A 17,497-nucleotide genomic window follows, 5' to 3' on the forward strand; every position below is an offset into this window, starting at 1 on the left:
TATACTACATATACAATGTCCCCAGACAATAATTCCTAATAGGATGAAGTTCAAAACAAACATGAAGCCAAGCATGGTGGTTCATGTGAATAATCCTAACATTTCAGAATCTAAAGAAGGAAGATTACTGAGTTGAAGATCTGCAAGGACTACAGTGAAATACTGCCTTACAAAAGAAGGTAAAAGAGCACAAAAACAAGTCTTCAAAACAGTGGTTCTCAACCTGTGGGTCACAACCTCTGGCAAGAGGGGTCAACAATCCTTTCACAGGGATTGCCTAAGACCACTGGAAAACAGGTATTCACAATTCAGTAGCAAAAGTACAGTTATGAAGTAGCAATGAAAATAATTTTATGGTTGGGGGTCACCATGACATGAGGAACTGTATTAAAGGGTCAAAGCATTAGGAAGGTTGAAAATCACTGATCCAAAACAAAACAAATACTTACACCAAGCATGGTAGCACATGCTTTTAATCCCAGCACCTAAGAAGCAAGGACTTGCTTATCAAAAAATTTATAAACAAGAGAATCAAAAACTTGCCCCCAAAAAAACAAACAAGTACACAGACCATTCTTATCTAGTGAAGATGACATGAACCTCTATAAACAGATAAAACTATTCCCATAATACTGTTCATTTTTACCATCTGTAATCTTCCAAAAACATAGTATAATAACACAATCCATAGTTTTCATAAGATTCTTACTGACATGGATTTTAGTCAATTAATATGAAGACCATTATTCTAGGCTACTGACTTACATCATGAATTTCCAAGTCCTATTTCTTTATGTTTAGTCTTTCTTACTACATGAATTTTTATGTGATAAGAAACACAAAATTCGCTGGGCGGTGGTGGCGCACGCCTTTAATCCTAGCACTTGGGGGAGGCAGAGGCAGGTGGATCTCTGTGAGTCCAAGGCCAGCCTGGTCTACAAGAGCGAGTTCTAGGACAGTCTCCAAAGCCACAGAGAAACCCTGTCTCAAAAAAAAAAAAAAAAAAAAAAAAACCCCACAAAATTCACCGGGCTTTGATGGCACAGGCCTTTCATCCCAGCACTCGGGAGGCAAAGGCAGGCGGATCTCTGTGAGTTTGAAGCCACCCTGGTCTAAAGAACGAGTGCCAGGATAGGCTCCAAAGCCAGAGAAACCCTGTCTCGAAAACACCCCCCCTCAAAACACAAAATTCAGATAGCTGTAACCCCAAATTTTCAAGTTTGTATTCCTGCCACACATCACTCTGAAGGAAGGAAGTGTCCCCCTTTTCTCAAAGAAAAATTACCAGACTCTGAAAAGTAGACTTTAACCACTTTAAGTACTGTTTTATCCCTCATAGGAAAAGACAGACACTATTCAACTTTACTGTTTTTGATGTTTTAAACCAGAGTCTCACAATATAGTTCTAGTTGGCCTTGTACTATGCAACCCAGGCTAGACTTAAAAAGCAATCTTCCTGCCTTAACCTTTTGGAGTGCTGAGAATACAACCTTGGGAATGTTTTATTTTTTTCAAAGAATTCCTAATAATTTGGGTAAACTACACCCTTTATAGTTATTAACAACCTATTTCTTCAACATTGCCAAAACCCCTTTCCTAGCACTTTGAAAGAAGAGATAGGAGGAGCTCAGCGTTCATAGTCAACCTGTTGTACATAGCTAGCTAGGAAGAGGGGGCATAAAGGACAGACACACTAATAATAATAAACAAAATGAAATGTTCAAAAAAGACTACAAAAGTCAATACTTATGTCATGCAAAGTGCTCAGAAAGAATGAAAAAAAAACTTTTAAAGGGGGAGGGATAGTTATAATTTCTAGATAAAAAAAAAAAACAAACCCAAACTTTTATTTTGTTTTTTTTTTTTTTGTTTTTCGAGACAGGGTTTCTCTGTATTGTTTTAGAGTCTGTCCTGAGAACGCTTGGTAGACCAGGCTGTCCTCGAACTCACAGAGATTCGCCTGCCTCTGCCTCCCGAGTGCTGGGCTTAAAGGAGTGGGTCACCAACTCCCGGCTGGGCTTTTGATTTTTTTAATATGTGCAAAGCTTTACACTCATCTAAGGAAAATATGCAGTTAACTTTATAGTGGTATTAAAGAATTTAAGTAAAATTATAGAACTAAATTACCAGAACATGATTTTCTTTGAGAACTACCACTGTTTGTTTGGCTATACCCTTAGGAGTTTCATCATTGGATGGTATGGATGTACTCACTCGTTTTAACTATAAAAAGGTTCTACAACAAATGAACAAATCAATGAGTTAATTTTTCAAAACTCTGGGAATTTTTGAGTTGTCAATGACTAAAAAGCCCTCTGACAGTCAAGCTGTGGTGGTTCATGATTTTAATACCAGCACCTGAGAAGCAGAGGCAGATCTGAGTTTGAGACCAGTCAGCTCCACAAGTTCCAGTACAGCCAGGGTTACACAGAAACACCATGTCTCAAAAACAAAACAAGTCTGAGGCTGGAGAGATGTCTCAGAGGTTAAGAGCACTGATTGCTCTTCCAGAGGTCCTGAGTTCAATTCCCAGCAATGTGTTGGCTCACAACCATCTATAATGAGATCTGGTGCCCTCTTCTGGTCTTCCAAATAATAAATAATAAATAAATAAAACTTTAAAAAATCTTAAAAATAAAAACAAACAAAAAAAGTCAGGTGGTGGTGGCACACACCTTTAATCCCAGCACTTGTGAAACAGAGACAGGTGGATCTCTAAAGCTACACAGAGAAACCCTGTCTCAAAAAATAAGCAACAACAACAAAAAAAAAACACAACAAAAAAGAACAAAAAACTGATGGAGCTAACAGGTTCATATACTTTCATGGTAGTAAAGTAGTGTGAGTTTTCTGATACCTACTTAGACTTTACATTTTAGAAAATCTAGAAACTAAAAAGAAAAATTGCTCTTTATAACCCTAATTCCTTCAATAACTGTTTAACATTCCATACTAGTAGCTTTGACTTCTGACTACAAATTATCGGTCCTCATTTCAACAAGCTCTGACACAAAGTCCACATTTCAGTAAATGACCAACATTCTTTTTAGTTTGGACAACTGGATGGACTATGTCTGTCTGTTCTCCCTAGGTTTTCCTTCACGCTGAGCCTGTTACACGATTCTCTGACGAATAGAATCCCACTTGCCTGCCTGTTTCTCCATCTATACACTGGCCTTTGTCTCAACTGTATTCTTTGCTCTCAGCAGATCCTCTCATCTTCAAATTACCTCTCAAATGAATCCAAAGGAACCCAACTATCTTGCCTTTGGAGGGGAAAAAAGCATTAAAGCTGTTAATAACCATCCAATGGTTCTCATACATATTGAACAGAGCCAATATTCTGTACTTTTTACAACCTGGCTCCAAAAAGCTTCCCTATTCAGTTACTCTAGACACTCCAGAAACTACTCTTGACTGTAACTGGACTGCTCAATACAGTCCTGTCCTGAGAACTGTTACTTTCACTATCATACTCCAGTACTAGCAATTTCTAACAGTAAACTTACAGTAAGTATGTAAATGATCCATCCATACACAACCACATCCAGTTTATATATATTCTTAACCCATGAAAATGTAAACTCACCTCGCAGTGATAATCAAATATTGCACTTTCAGTAGTATTTGCTGACTTTTCTTTTGCAGCACAAGTTCCAAAGGATGAAAGTTGCTAGTATTTAAAAAAAAAAAAAAAAAAGAGCGAGAGGAAATGATCTATCAAGCTAATAAAGAATACAACTGCTGCTGCACCGGGCAATCTCACAGTACAGCACTGAAGAAAACAAAGACTACTAGCAGCGTTGGGAAGTGCTCTTTCAAAGCTGTTGAGTAGGCACAAACTTCTTGTTTCAGATCAAGTGTTGTGTCTTCAACTTGTGTACTCTTCTTTGGTGTTGCTGGTTGTTCCGGGTCTGTTCCTTGCCTGATCTGAACTTGAAGCAGCAGTTTCAGGTGGTAAAGTCTGTTCCGTTACACTTCATACTGGAGGTAGAAACAAAGACAAAGCACAGCTAAAAGACAACCAGGGGCAGAGGGTTGGAGGCTTAGAATCACAGCCCAGTGATGCAAATAACTTGAAAGCACTCACTCTTGGAGAGTGGAAGTGAGAACTGCTTATATCCTCTGCCAAGACCCCAAATTATTCCGAAGTCCTGCTAACCCCTTCCCCTGATCACCTGCAAGTTACACAATATAGTATTCAGCTAGGACAAGCATCTTAGAGAAACCCAGAAGTGTGTTAGGTTTTATGGAACATATAAAATAACTCCCCATTGGAGCTTACACTGGAGAAAACTCAAATGACACAAAATTCAGCTTCTAGGCTGGGTGCTGCATACCATATACTAGTCTAGAAATATAAGGTGACCTAGATTTGGTGGGACATGTCCACAATTCCAAGACAGCCAGGACTATAGAGACCCTGTCTCATACAAACAAACACAAATTATAATTACATTTATTTACTGGAGGGAGTTGTCAGTATGTATGTATGTGGGGAAGGGTATAAGGCCAAACAACCCATAGAAGCCAATTCTCTCCTCCCAACATGTGGGTTCTGCAATCAAACAACTCAGGTTAGGTTTAGCAGCAGGTTTCCCTTAACCATTAAAAGGTGATCTCTTGAGTTTCACTTTTTTGTTTTAAGAAGAGGTAAGGCTAGCTGGGTGTTGGTGGCGCACGCCTTTAATCCCAGCACTGGGGAGGCAGAGGCAGCCGGATCTCTGTGAGTTCGAGGCCAGGCTGGACCGACAGCCTCCAAAACAATATAGAGAAACCCTGTCTTGTAAAACCAAAAAAAAAAAAAAAAATATGAGGCCTTAATTACTCAATCAAAACTCATCTCATCTTCAAAAGAAGCATATTTGGCATAGGGATTTATCTTAATACCTTAAGATTATTTACAGCTGGGCTTTGGTGGTGCACCCCTTTAATCCTGGCACTTGGGAAGCCTGATCTACAAAGCTACACAGAGAAACCCTGTCTCCAAAAAAAAAATTATTTACAGAGCCCCAAACCCAAGATTAAGAGCAATACTGTTGAGGATAGCAAGACAACTACCAGCAGTTAAGAGTACTGGCTGTTCTTCCAGTCAGAGGACCCAGGTTCTATTTATTTCCAGCACAGGCACAGTGGCCTGTAACTCCAGTTCCAGGGAAAAAAAAAAATCACACTCTCTCCTAGCCTCCATGGGCAAAAGACACACATATGGTATAAAGACATACATGTAAATAAAACTATCAATATACATAAAATAATTTGGGGGGTTTAGACAGGGTTTCTCTGTGTAACAGTCCTGGTTGTCCTGGAACTCACTCTGTAGACCAGGTTGGCCTCCAACTCAGGTGCTGGGATTAAAGTTGGGCCACACCACTGCCTAGCCTCATAAAATGATTTAAAAAATTTTAAAAACTACAGTGGGGGCTGGGGAAATCTATTAGTAGTTAGTTATGCTTGCCACCAACCAATGCCCCCCCAATAAACAAACTACAACAAAATCACATGTGTTACTGGAAAAAAGAAAAACAATGTCAGCCAGGCAGTGATGGTGCATGCCTTTAATCTCAGCACTTGGGCAGGCAGAGGCAGGGTGATAAATCATGTTACTAACTGTCTGATAATCAAAACTCCTACAATCCACACCAAAGTACTGCAGAACTCATCTTGAATGAGGCCTAGCAATATATATTAAACACAAACTTACAACAAACAAGAATTGAGTAGGTAAATTAGTATCTTATTTATGAGATTTATAAGTAACTGAATGGTTTTCAACCAAATTAAAACTGAAGAACTTGTAGGTATTGGTAAAGCATTTATATATACATATATATATCCTCCCAATATATATATATTATATATATACATATAATATATAACATTGGCTAGCTATTTCAAATAATATTATCATTCATCAGTGGTGTTGACTCCTTTAGCTCCCGAAAACAAATCCATTTCCCTTTATTCCTCCAAAGCTAAACAGTTTCAAGAGTAGAGAACAAATGAGTCTACCTGTTGATATTCAACTCTTTCCACCAATGTTCCACAGGGAAACAGTATCATTACTATCAATATTATGTCATGTTATTTTAAGAGTTAAAAGGAATTTTACTAAATCGTTATTCTGACTGGCACCTGCTTTAAAATAATCAACACCTGTCCTATTATTATTATTTCCTACAGGGTTATCTCAAAGGTTTAGCAGAAGTTAATATAGACTTAAGGAATTTATCTATGTGGTAATAAATCCATCTAAAATATGTCAAAAGATTTGGTTTTTTAAAGACAAGATTCTTAGTAAGTAACCTCTGATGGTCTCGAATCTACTAGGGAGGCTAACCTAGAACTCAGATCAGTCTCCCTCTGCCTCCCAAGAAATGGAATAAGACCCTGTACCATTGTGCCCACTCAGTTTATAATTCTGGCAAATTGAGTATATGACAGCATTTACATGGAGAGAATGAAAATGAAAAACTAAACCAGTGTGCAGAACACCTAACCCACTTCCTGCAGGAAGTACCTCCTTTTTTTAGAGGAAAAAAGACACAAATTGGTCAGAATCTCTACTGCCAGACATTTCATTGAATACCATACTTAGAATATTTTCTAACGAGTGGGCGGTGGTGGCACATGCCTTTAATCCCAGCACTCAAGAGGCAGAGGCAGACAGATCTCTGAGTTGAGACCAGTTTGGTCTACAAGAGCTAGTTCCAGGACAACCTCCAAAGCCACAGAGAAACCCTGTCTCAACACCCTCCTCCCAAAAAAATTTTTTTCCATAGGGTTGTGTGTGATTATGAATAAAATCCTTACCTTCTCAGTTCAAATCTGATTCATTAGCTGGTTTTAAGTTCAAATGTACCACAACTGAAGCATAGAAGCTGTGATTTGCCTGAACCATTTTTGTTTTCTTCCTCATTTGTGTTTTGTGGTGGTGAAAACTGAACTAGAAATATTAACCATGCTAGGCAAACGCTCTATACTATTGAGCTATACCTAAACTCCCTTAACTTTTGAAATTAAGACTGATGATAAGCTTTAGCTACAAACAATAAAATCTAAATTGCTGGGCATTGTGTTGCATGCCTTTGAACCTGACTCATGCTGGAAGCAAGTGGATCTGAGTTCAAGCCCAGCCTGGTATACAGAGTAGGTTACAGGATAGAAACCCTGTCTTGAAGAAACCAACAGTCAAGCGGTGTCGGCACACACCTCTAGTCCCAGCACTCAGGAAGTAGAGGCAGGCAGATCTATGAGTTTGAGACCAGCCTAGTCTATAGAGCTCCAGGACAACTAGGTCTAAACCCAAAAAATCTAAATCACCACCTATTAAGGGGGAAACTAAAATAAGTATCGATTCAACTATCCTTTAGTATATATTTAGTTAATGCTGAGCTGTTAATAACCTGGATACTAGGACATTTAAATTTTTGCATATAACATGTAACTGCTATTAAATTCAACAGTCAGGGTGGGAAGTTGAAGAAATTACTAAACAAAAATCTACTCTATACTATTATCTTTTTTTTTTTTTTTTTTTTTGGTTTTTACGAGACAGGGTTTCTCTGTATTGTTTTGGAGGCTGTCAGTCCAGCCCAGCCTCGAACTCACAGAGATCCGGCTGCCTCTGCCTCCCGAGTGCTGGGATTAAAGGCGTGAGCCACCAACGCCCGGCTCTTTTTTTTTTTGGTTTTACAAGACAGGGTTTCTCTGTATTGTTATGGAGGCTGTCACAGTCCAGCCCGGCCTCGAACTCAGAGATCTGCCTGCCTCTGCCTCCCGAGTGCTGGGATTATATATCTTATTTTTTAGATCATCTTGAACTTGTAATATTCCTTTTCCTGCCTTTCTACTGAATGCTGGGATTATAGGTTTATGCTTCTATACGGAGTTTCCACTCTACTGGGGACTGAACCCAGGACTTTGAGCATATCAGCCAAACACTAAACTATATCCCCAATATGATACATTTGTAATTTAATTTTTTCTAGAAATAGCAGGGCGTTAATCCCAGCACTTGGGAGGCAGAGGCAGGAGGATCTCTGTGAGTTCGAGGCCAGCCTGGTCTATAGAGCTAGTTCCAGGACAGCCTCCAAAACAATACAGAGAAACCCTGTCTCTAAAAACAAAAAACAAAAAAAAATTCTAGAAATAAAGTCAAAACAAAAACTTGCCTTAATTTAGTTATACTAAAAATGTTAATGTCCACATGTAATGGACCTAATTAATCAAAACTCTTACATTCTTGAAGTCAGTTAGTTTATAATTATAGTGTATTTCAGTTCAACTTTTGTTTTGTTTTTACAAAGTTTCTCTGTGCAGTCCCAGAACTCCCTCTGTAGACCAGGATGGCCTCAAACTCAGAGATCGACCTGCCTCTGCCTCCCAACTGCTTCAACCAAAGGCTATGCCACCATGCCCAGCTCAAAACTTACATTTTAAATGTAGCTTAGAAGCTACCATGCTGCAGAATAAGCCATCAATTAGAGAAGGAAAGCATGCCTTATAAAACAGAAGTAAGTTTACTGGGCAGAGATTCCAACTATAAAAGAAGGTAATATCCAGCAAAGATTTGCTCAATAGAACTTGTAGCTGCTCACTCGAGTTTGCAGTTACTAAGTTAGAGAAACAGAAATGCCACATTTATGGGTAGTTTACCTTGATGTTGAGAAACAGTAGATACATTTATTTCCAATGTTATATTAATGCTGTACTTTAGCATTAAAGGACATATTAAATATTTCTAAAGCCTTGCATTGTTTTAATTCTGTATTACCACATTCAAGTAGAAAATATCTAATGTCTGACAAGGGGAATTTCTAAATCCCGTGTGGATAAAAGGTACTTCAAGGGCCGGGTGGTGGTGGCGCACGCCTGTAATCCCAGCACTCGGGAGGCAGGCGGATCTCTGGGAGGAGGCTGGGCTGGACTGATAGCCTACAAAACAATACAGAGAAACCCTGTCTGGTAAAAAAAAAAAAAAAAGGTACTTCAAAACAAATGCCTTAGAAGTGGTGGCACATGCCTTTAAAGCCAGCATTCAAAAGACAGAAGCAGACTGACTTGACTACAGTTGAGACCTTGTCTCAGAATATGATTCAAGAGGGAAAACAAATTACTCCCAGCACAGCAGTTTGACCATATAAATCAAGTTGAAACCAATGTGGAAAGTTCTGAATTTGTGTCGTTTTGTGAAAATAGGTCTCCCTATGCAGCCCTTGATGCCTGCTAACTCGAGATCCTCCTCTCTAAGCCTCCTTGGGCAAAGGATCTCAAAATGAGTCTCCATTTGTTTTTATAAAAGGTTTCTAAGGCACAGCAATTCTTTGTGTCTTATCAACATTTCTACTTTATTTTGCAACACAGTCCTAATTTTTTTACTACTTAAAAACTCATCCAAAAGGAATTTCTATATCTATCTTATTGAGAAAGGTACAGCCCTCATAGCAATAGGAATATAATTAATGTCACTGAACAACTTCAAAATGGTCAAAACTAAGGTTTATGCTAGATAAAAAAGGGATGACTGAGAGGTTACCTGAAGGTAGGGGAGGGAAAATGGGTGAAAGAAAAACAAGCCAGTTTTCACAATTTTCATTTGTTGGAAATTTACCACAATTCTCAACCACTTAAGGTTACACTAAGTCAGAACTTATTTACAAAAAAAGAAAACATATCTTCTGTACTTCAAATACTTTGCTTTTCAACTCAGCTGCTATAAATACTCGTCTTGACGGTAAACATCCAGAGCAGCTGCAATTCAAACTGCTACCATCTCTTCTTTTTTATTTTAGTTATAAGACTAAAAAGAAATAAGGATAAACATTATTATATCTAAGCTCTTTGTTTTTGTTTTTTCAAGACATGGTCTGTGTATCCTTGACTGTCCTGAAACTAGATTTGTCAACCAGGCTGGCCTTGAACTAAGAAATTTGCCTGCCTCTGCCTCCCTAGTGCTGAGATCAAAAGTGTGCCACATCACCACTTTTTTTTTTTTTTTTTTTGGTTTTACGAGACAGGGTTTCTCCATATTGTTTTGGAGGCTGTCCTGGAACTCGCTCTGTAGACCAGGGTGGCCTCGAACTCAGAGATCTGCCTGCCTCTGCCTCCCGAGTGCTGGGATTAAAGGCGTGCGCCACCAACGCCCGGGCACCCCCTAAATTTTACACTCATACACAGGAGTATTTGGCTGCTTATGTACTTGGTCCTCTTATCCACGTGAATAATTATACTGCCTCTCAATTTAGTATTAAGGTTGCCTTCTAGTACCTCAAAATGAGAAATGAGCATCAGACATGGTGGCACACGCCTTTCATCCTAGCACTTGGGAGGCAGGGACAGGCAGATCTGTGACTTCAAGGCCAGCCAAGGCTACACAATGAGGCTCTATCTCCAAAAAATAACAACAACAAAAAAGACGACAACACACGGAACTTGAATACCCTATAATTTAGAACTTAAATTTTAAAAAGTAGGTTGGAGCAAGCAGACTAGAGGTGGAGGCTGGACAGCCAGTTCAAGGCAAGCTTGGGCTGCAGTCTCAATAAAGGAAAGAAAAACAAACTGGGCAGCTCTGTGAACAGCAGCCTAACAGAATTGTAATTGTTCAGCTCAACTACCACTACTGCGTCTCCTTCTGCCGGACGTCCCCCTCAACTGCTTAAATAGCACTGTTCACTCATTTTAGTTGCAAAATAAGGAAACTAGGTAGCCTAATAATGTTCAGATTGTTTTCTGCAGTGGGAAGCCTGTTTTCGGGAGTACTCTCCGCTCACCTGAGTCAAGTTAAAGACCAGCCACACAGGTGTTTCCAAGGAAAACTCTTTAAAGCAAAAGAACCGTGGCACTAAGATTTCATGCTGCTGAAACATTCGATGGTAAAATCGTCTCCTTTTGTCTCCGAGTAGTGCTCTGAAACTACATACACGACAAAGCCAAGCCATTCATTGCACAATGTAGGCCAGCGCTTGCACCACGTAGGGAGGGCATCACGGAACTCTCACAACGCATGCCATTTACCCCAGACAGAAGGGTGGGAGACACGTGCCCGGGCTGGGACCCGGCTCTCTTTTCAAATGTCAAGGGGCAAAGTTAGGAGTGGAGCCCCAGCCTTCAGTGACTGTGGGTAAAGATGTCGATTCGGCCGCGCCAGGGTCAGCTATGGCTGGGGGGGAAGGTGTCCCTAAGCACTTTCCCTAGAAGGAACGGGGTCTCGACCCACACACAAAGAAGGCGCCACTGCCGCACTGCGCTCTGGTAGTCGTAGTCATATCCCCAAAGCAAGTGACGGCCAAGAAAGACATGATCCCTTAAAAAAAAAAAAAAGTAGGCCCTTCTCCCCGGCCTCTTCCAGCTGCACACAAAGGACCGCGCCACCACCCCCTCGCCCCTCCCGCCGGGACTTGTAGTTTCCTTTCCCCCAGCCAAGCCGCAGAGGGGGCCGAGGGCAGACTACAGCTCCCGGCAGCCTCCGCGCCCGAGCCCCGCACCCTCTGCCTCCATCTTGGCTGCGGTCGGAGCCTCCATTTTCGCTCCCTCCCCCCACCTCAGTCACAACCACTACCACCACCACAAACACGCGCGTCTCAGGGCCTCAACTCCCCACTAAGCTTCCGCGGCCTGCCATGAGGTCCGGACGGTTGAACCGGGGACGAATGAGGAAGCCTGAAGTAGGAACTCACACTGAGAGCTCCCGTATCCGGAATTCCAAGAGTGCCCACCTTGACTCAAAAGTCTCACCCATTAGTCAGGGTCTCCTCACCTGTCCTTAGTCTGGCTTCTTGCTACCCCCCATTGGACACTGAGGTCGTACTCACCCCAACAGCTCAGCGCCCCCTCTCCAGCGCCGCCATAAGCAGCACGGCCCGGTACGTAGGAATAAATCTCGCTTCTCTCGCGAGAGTTGCAGGCTCCGAGCGCGTGCACGGGAAGGTGGGGGGCGTGCTCTTAGTACGCTTGCGCGCGAGGGCTGAGTGACGCTATCGAGTGAGCAAAATGGGAACTGTGCTTTTATAGTCAGCCCTGAGTGCTGCCAGAAGCAATCTCGGAGTCTACTGGCTCTGCTGGGACGCTGTGGGCGGAGAGGCGAGTGACTGGAGGTGTCTCTGGTCTTCGGAAGCCCGAATGTTTCAGGCAGGAAGGCCTGGGTAAACCTTGAGAAGGAACGGTTCTGAGGGCATATCCGGGAATGTTATGAAAAACGATTTCACGGAGTCCTCAAACTGCAGTCTCAATTTAGGCACCGGACATTCTTTCTCCTGCCTCCTACATTAGAATGGATTTCATTGGTTTGGAGGCAAGTTTGGTTTAACAAAGTAGTTTGAAAATCTTAACAGACCATTTGTCTCCCAGAAACTACAATGCTTGCAGCAGACAAAAATGAGCGAGGCTAGCCGGGCGTTGGTGTCTTTAATCCCAGTACTGCAGAGGCAGGGGGATCTCTGAGTTCTCTACAGAGCGAGTTCCAGGACAACCTACAAAGCCACAGAGAACCCCTGTCTCGAAAAACCAAATAAATAGCCGGGCGTTGGTGGCGCACGCTTTTAATCCCAGCACTCAGGAGGCAGAGGCAGGCGGATCTCTGTGAATTCGAGGCCAGCCTGGTCTACAGAGCAAGTTCCAGGACAGCCTCTAAAACAATACAAAGAAACCCTGTCTCAAAAAAACAAAAAAGAAAAGAAAAAAAAGAACAGCCAGGGCTATGTATGGAGACCCTTTCTAAAATTAATAATAATAAATAAATAAAAAAAGAGACTGAGTTGCTAACTCCTCTCTTTGGTCCATTGAGCATAGCTTTTCTTAATAAACTGACTTTGATTCTCCTATAAAAATAATAAAAACGAGAAGAAAAAGAATTGATGTTCTTTGGTGGTCCTAGGTTCACACAGAAAGGAAAAAAAAATTGATATGGTCCTGTTCTCAACGTTCAGCTTATCTTCATTAAATCATCACAAAGCAAGTATAAATGTGTAAGTGCAATAAAGGAAAGATGCACAATATTAGGGTAGATAACCTCCTGTTATGAGCAGTATTCTTTTTCTATTGGAAAAATTTCTGTTTCTCTGTTGCTATTGGCAAAATCCTGCCCATGCCACTGGGAGAGCAAGTTACTTTTTGAATAACTTAACTAATTGAATGCCTCTGATCTGCAACCCCTTGCCCAAGGACAGATTATTGGAGAAATGCTGGAGGCTATTGTTTATGGGAGATAACAAGCCATGTGTTTTTCACCCCCCTAAACAAGTTTGCTTGACCCATGAACTGTGCAGGACGTGCTTGTTCAAATACGGACAAGAGGGTCACATGCAGGAAATATGTCAGAATGTATGCTTACTCTGAGTGGGTCTGATGGGAAAAAACCTAAGTGACTGCAAACTTACTGGGGCCATTTTTCTGGGGAACCAGAGATGGACCTGGCCAGAGACCATCTACCTGGACAGTATTTAAAGCTTGCTTCAAATTTGGCTTAACTTGTGGTAGTGGTCTTTTTCTTCATTGGTGAGAATAACACCACCTCCGTGCCCTCTTTGATGTCTTGCTACACTTTCCTAAGCACAGATAGTCAATCTGTTATAACTATTAGTTTGTACTAGATAGTGATAGATACTGACTAATGACATTCATTTTGCATTCCTGGTTGCTGATGGTGCCTGGCCTAGACAACTTTGAGAGGCTTCAATGAATAGTGCTGGGTGACTGGTTATTGGATAGCAGGAAAGATGTTACAAATTGGGAGCTGATGGTGGTGCGCGCTTGCAATTCCAGCACTCCAGAGATGAAAATTAGAATTCAGGGCTACATAAATTTCAAGCCAGTCTAAGAGTACATAAGACTGACAAGACTGACTAACTCTCTCTCTCTCTCTCTCTCTCTCTCTCTCTCTCTCTCTCTCTCTCTCTCTCTCTCTCACACACACACACACACACACACACACACTAAAAAAAATAAAACCTAGTGCCTACTAGAGAAGTATAGACTGTAAACATTTCAAAATACAAAATAGCTGTTTTATTTGCCTTTTGTTTGTTTGTTTTTTGTTTGTTTTTCGAGACAGGGTTTCTCAGTGGCTTTGGAGGAACTCACTCTGTAGACCAGGCTGGCCGAGAACTCACAGAGATCCGCCTGCCTCTGTCTCCCGAGTGCTGGGATTAAAGGCATGTGCCACCACTGCCCGGCCTCGGCTTTGCCTATTTCTTAAATACAGATATTTTCTGCTTTCCCTGGCTACACATCAAGTATAAGAATCCTCATCGAATGTTGTACTAGAAGCAAGGTCATGTGAAACTGAACTAAAAGTAGAATTAGGTCTAGAAGCATACACTCAGAAACATCACAGCACAGGAAAATATTAAACATAATAGTGTCACTGTGTTCTATCAGTATAACCATCTGGATAAAAATAAATACGTGATTTCTAAAGTTACAGGCTTTAACCCTTAAATGGTCATCTAACCTTATTCTGGGCATGCCCCAATTCCTTTGTCAATTTATACTTAACACAAAGTGTAAGTAAATCTAAACCCAGAGGTGTAAGTTTTTGTTTGTTTTGGTTTTTGTTTGTGTGTTTGCTTTTTTTTTTTTTTTTTTTTTTTTTTTGGTTTTTGAGACGGGTTTCTCTGTTTTGCTTTGAAGGTTGTCCTGGAACTTGCTCTGTAGACCAGGCTGGCCTGGAACTCACAAAGACTCGCCTGCCTCTGCCTCCTGAGTGCTGGTACTAAAGGCACGAGCCTCCAATGCCCAACCAGAGGTGTAAGTTTTAACTTCTGAGACAGGCGGATTGTCAGTTCCAGAACAATACCTTATCTCAGAAGGTGGTGATGGGGTATTTTTGCCACAATATTATGGTACTACTCTTCTAGAGAGGCTTAGACAGGCTGGTTACAGTAGGCCTATGGACAGCCTGGCCTACATTTAAGTTCCAGGGCAGCCTTGGCTGTCTCAAAAACAAAAGCAAGCACTGGGCAGTGGTGGCACACGCCTTTAATCCCAGCACTCGGGAGGCAGAGGCAGGCGGATCTCTGTGAGTTCGAGGCCGGGCTAGTCCGACAGCCTCCAAAACAAGACAGAGAAACCCTGTCTCGTAAAACCAAAAAAAAAAAAAAAAAATAGAAGTATCTTTCCTAGCCAGAAGACCACTGTATTTTAAGGTCTTTGTTTGTTTGTTTTTGAGACAGGGTTTCTGTATGTAGCTCTGGAGCCTATCCTGGCACTCGCTCGGTAGACCAGACTGGCCCCAAACTCACAGAGATCCACCTGCCTCTGTCTCCCGAGTGCCCAGTCTAAAGGTGTGAGCCACCAACGCTTGGCTTAAGACCTTTTTTAAAGGTGAATTTTGAAATCAAAAACTGAAAAAAGTAACCATCTTTTTATTATTTTTTAAACAATATAAATTAGAGAGGAGACTTGGAAAATCCTTTATGCAATAGAGTAGTCATGGATTTGGATTAGATATTTAGTCTATGTAAGGAACAACTCTAAGGAAAAAAGAGATTAATTACTTTTGGTCATTTATCATAATTATTTTTATTTTCATAAATTTAGACAAGGAAACTGGTTATGGCCCTATGCCTTTTTGTCCCTGCAATTATCAATAAGCACCTTAGCTCTGGAATCTGAAAATCAAAAGTAATTAGTTTTTTTTTTAAACGCTTCCCTTTTTTTTAAAGATTTTATTTATTTATTACATATACACCAGATTGAACTGTAGATGGTTGTCAGCCACCATGTGGTTGCTGGGAATTGAACTCAAGACCTCTAGGAAGAGCAGTCAGTGCTCTTAACCTCTGAGCCATCTCTCCAGCCCCCAGTAATTAGCTTTTTAAGAGCCAAATATACCCCCAATCCAATCGATTCCATGTGTAGACAATTTTCTTTGGTTTTGTTTGTTATAAATAAATTAAAAACATGCATTGATGTTTTGCTGAGTATGTATGCTTTCGAGCCAAGTGCATGCATGCTGCCCGAAAAGGGTAGACAGTGAATCAGAGCCTGAAACCGGAGTCTAGCAAGCGCTGAACTGCTAAGCCTTTCTATTCTTCTCTTTTCTTTTCTCTTTTTCTTTTGGTTTTTCGAACAGGGTTTCTCTGTGACTTTGGAGGCTTCCTAGAACTAGCTCTTGTGAACCAGGCTGGTCTCAAACTCACAGAGATCTGCCTCCAGAGTTCTGGGATTAAAGGCGTGCACCACGACCGCCCGGCTTGCTGGGCCATTTCTTCAGACCCTGCAGATAGTTGTCTGTTTGTTTTGAGACAGGGTCTCTCAATGTAGCAGTGGCTGGCCTGGAACAGTCTGGCCTGGAACACACAAAAATCTTCTGCCTCCTGGTGCAGTAATTAAAGGTGTATGCCATCACAACCTGGCTTATAGAAGGTTTTCTTGAATTATGGTACACCAGGTGTTTTGTTTTTTGGTCTGTTTTCTATCAAATGAGAAAAGTTAAGTCGGTGGGGAGTCCTTTTATTTTTTTCTTCAGACAGTTTAATTTTACTCAACATTTTAAGCACTGTTTTGTTCTGACATTACGTCATTCTTATGTGGGAAAGTTAAAAAGTGAAGTTCTTTTTTTTTTTTTTTCCGAGACAGGGTTTCTTTGTATTGTTTTGGAGGCTGTCTTGGAACTCCCTTGGTTGACCAGGCTGGCCTTGAACTCACAGAGATCCCTCTGCCTCTGCCTCCTGAGTGCTGGGATTAAAGGTGTGTGCCACCAGCACCCGGCAAAAAGTGAAGTTCTTTTGTGAAAAAAAAGAACGTTTCAGAGCAGGAACATACACTGGAGCAGAATTTCCCCTAACCTGGTTGAGACTGAGGTGGGGGCACACATTCTACCACTAGGGAGGCTGAAGCAGGAAGACCAGGACTTCTAGGACCTTCTCGGCTTCATCCTGGGTTTGAAACCAGGCCTAGCCACAAAGACTGTGTTTCAAAATAAAACAAAAACAAAACAAATGGAGTAGTCATGTATGCCATTAATCCCAGCGTTTAGAAGGCAGAGGCATATAGATCTCTGTGTGAGTTCAAAGTCAGCCTGGTTTACAGGCCAGCCAGGGCTATATCATGAAGCAAAACAAAACAACAATAAAATTAGTGTAAATAAAATTTGCTTCTAGAACACTACCATCCAAATATTTTTATTCCTTAGCCAACAAATTATAAGTGACATTGATAATAACATAATAAGAATGACACTAGCTGGGCAGTGGTGGTCCATGACTTTAATTCCAACACTTGGGAGGCAGAGGCCAGCAGATCTGAGTTTGAGGCCAGCCTGTTCTACATAGTGAGTTCCAGGAAATCCTGAGCTATGAAGAGAAACTCTGTTTGGAAAAACAAAAAGAACAAAGAATGACATTAATATGAAAATATTAGCCAGGTGTGGTACAGCTTCCTGCAGTGCTAACCCTTGGGGAGCTATGGCAGGAAGATCTGGCATTCAAGGCCAGCCTAAGCTACAAGGCTACAATACAAGTCTCTGTCTCAAAGAACAAAAATAATAATGTAA

At 41.2% G+C, this 17,497-nt stretch overlaps 1 protein-coding gene across 2 annotated transcripts in view; it reads right to left on the bottom strand.

The window, feature by feature from the left end:
• Csde1 (cold shock domain containing E1) overlaps positions 1-11,972 on the bottom strand; it is a 34,860-nt gene extending 22,888 nt beyond the window's left edge. The window contains exons 1-2 of one of the 2 annotated variants that reach the window (XM_021230934.2): positions 11,817-11,972; positions 3,590-3,984 (exon numbers count right to left, since the gene is read on the bottom strand). The gene's annotated coding sequence lies outside the window, so the exon portion shown is untranslated. The remainder of the gene's footprint in view (positions 1-3,589; positions 3,985-11,816) is intronic. The other variant, XM_005076536.4, reaches the window with a different exon arrangement.
• Positions 11,973-17,497: the final 5,525 nt, after the last annotated feature.

The sequence above is a fragment of the Mesocricetus auratus genome, unplaced genomic scaffold, assembly GCF_017639785.1.
Source record: "Mesocricetus auratus isolate SY011 unplaced genomic scaffold, BCM_Maur_2.0 Super-Scaffold_100009, whole genome shotgun sequence".
Lineage (NCBI taxonomy): Eukaryota > Metazoa > Chordata > Mammalia > Rodentia > Cricetidae > Mesocricetus > Mesocricetus auratus.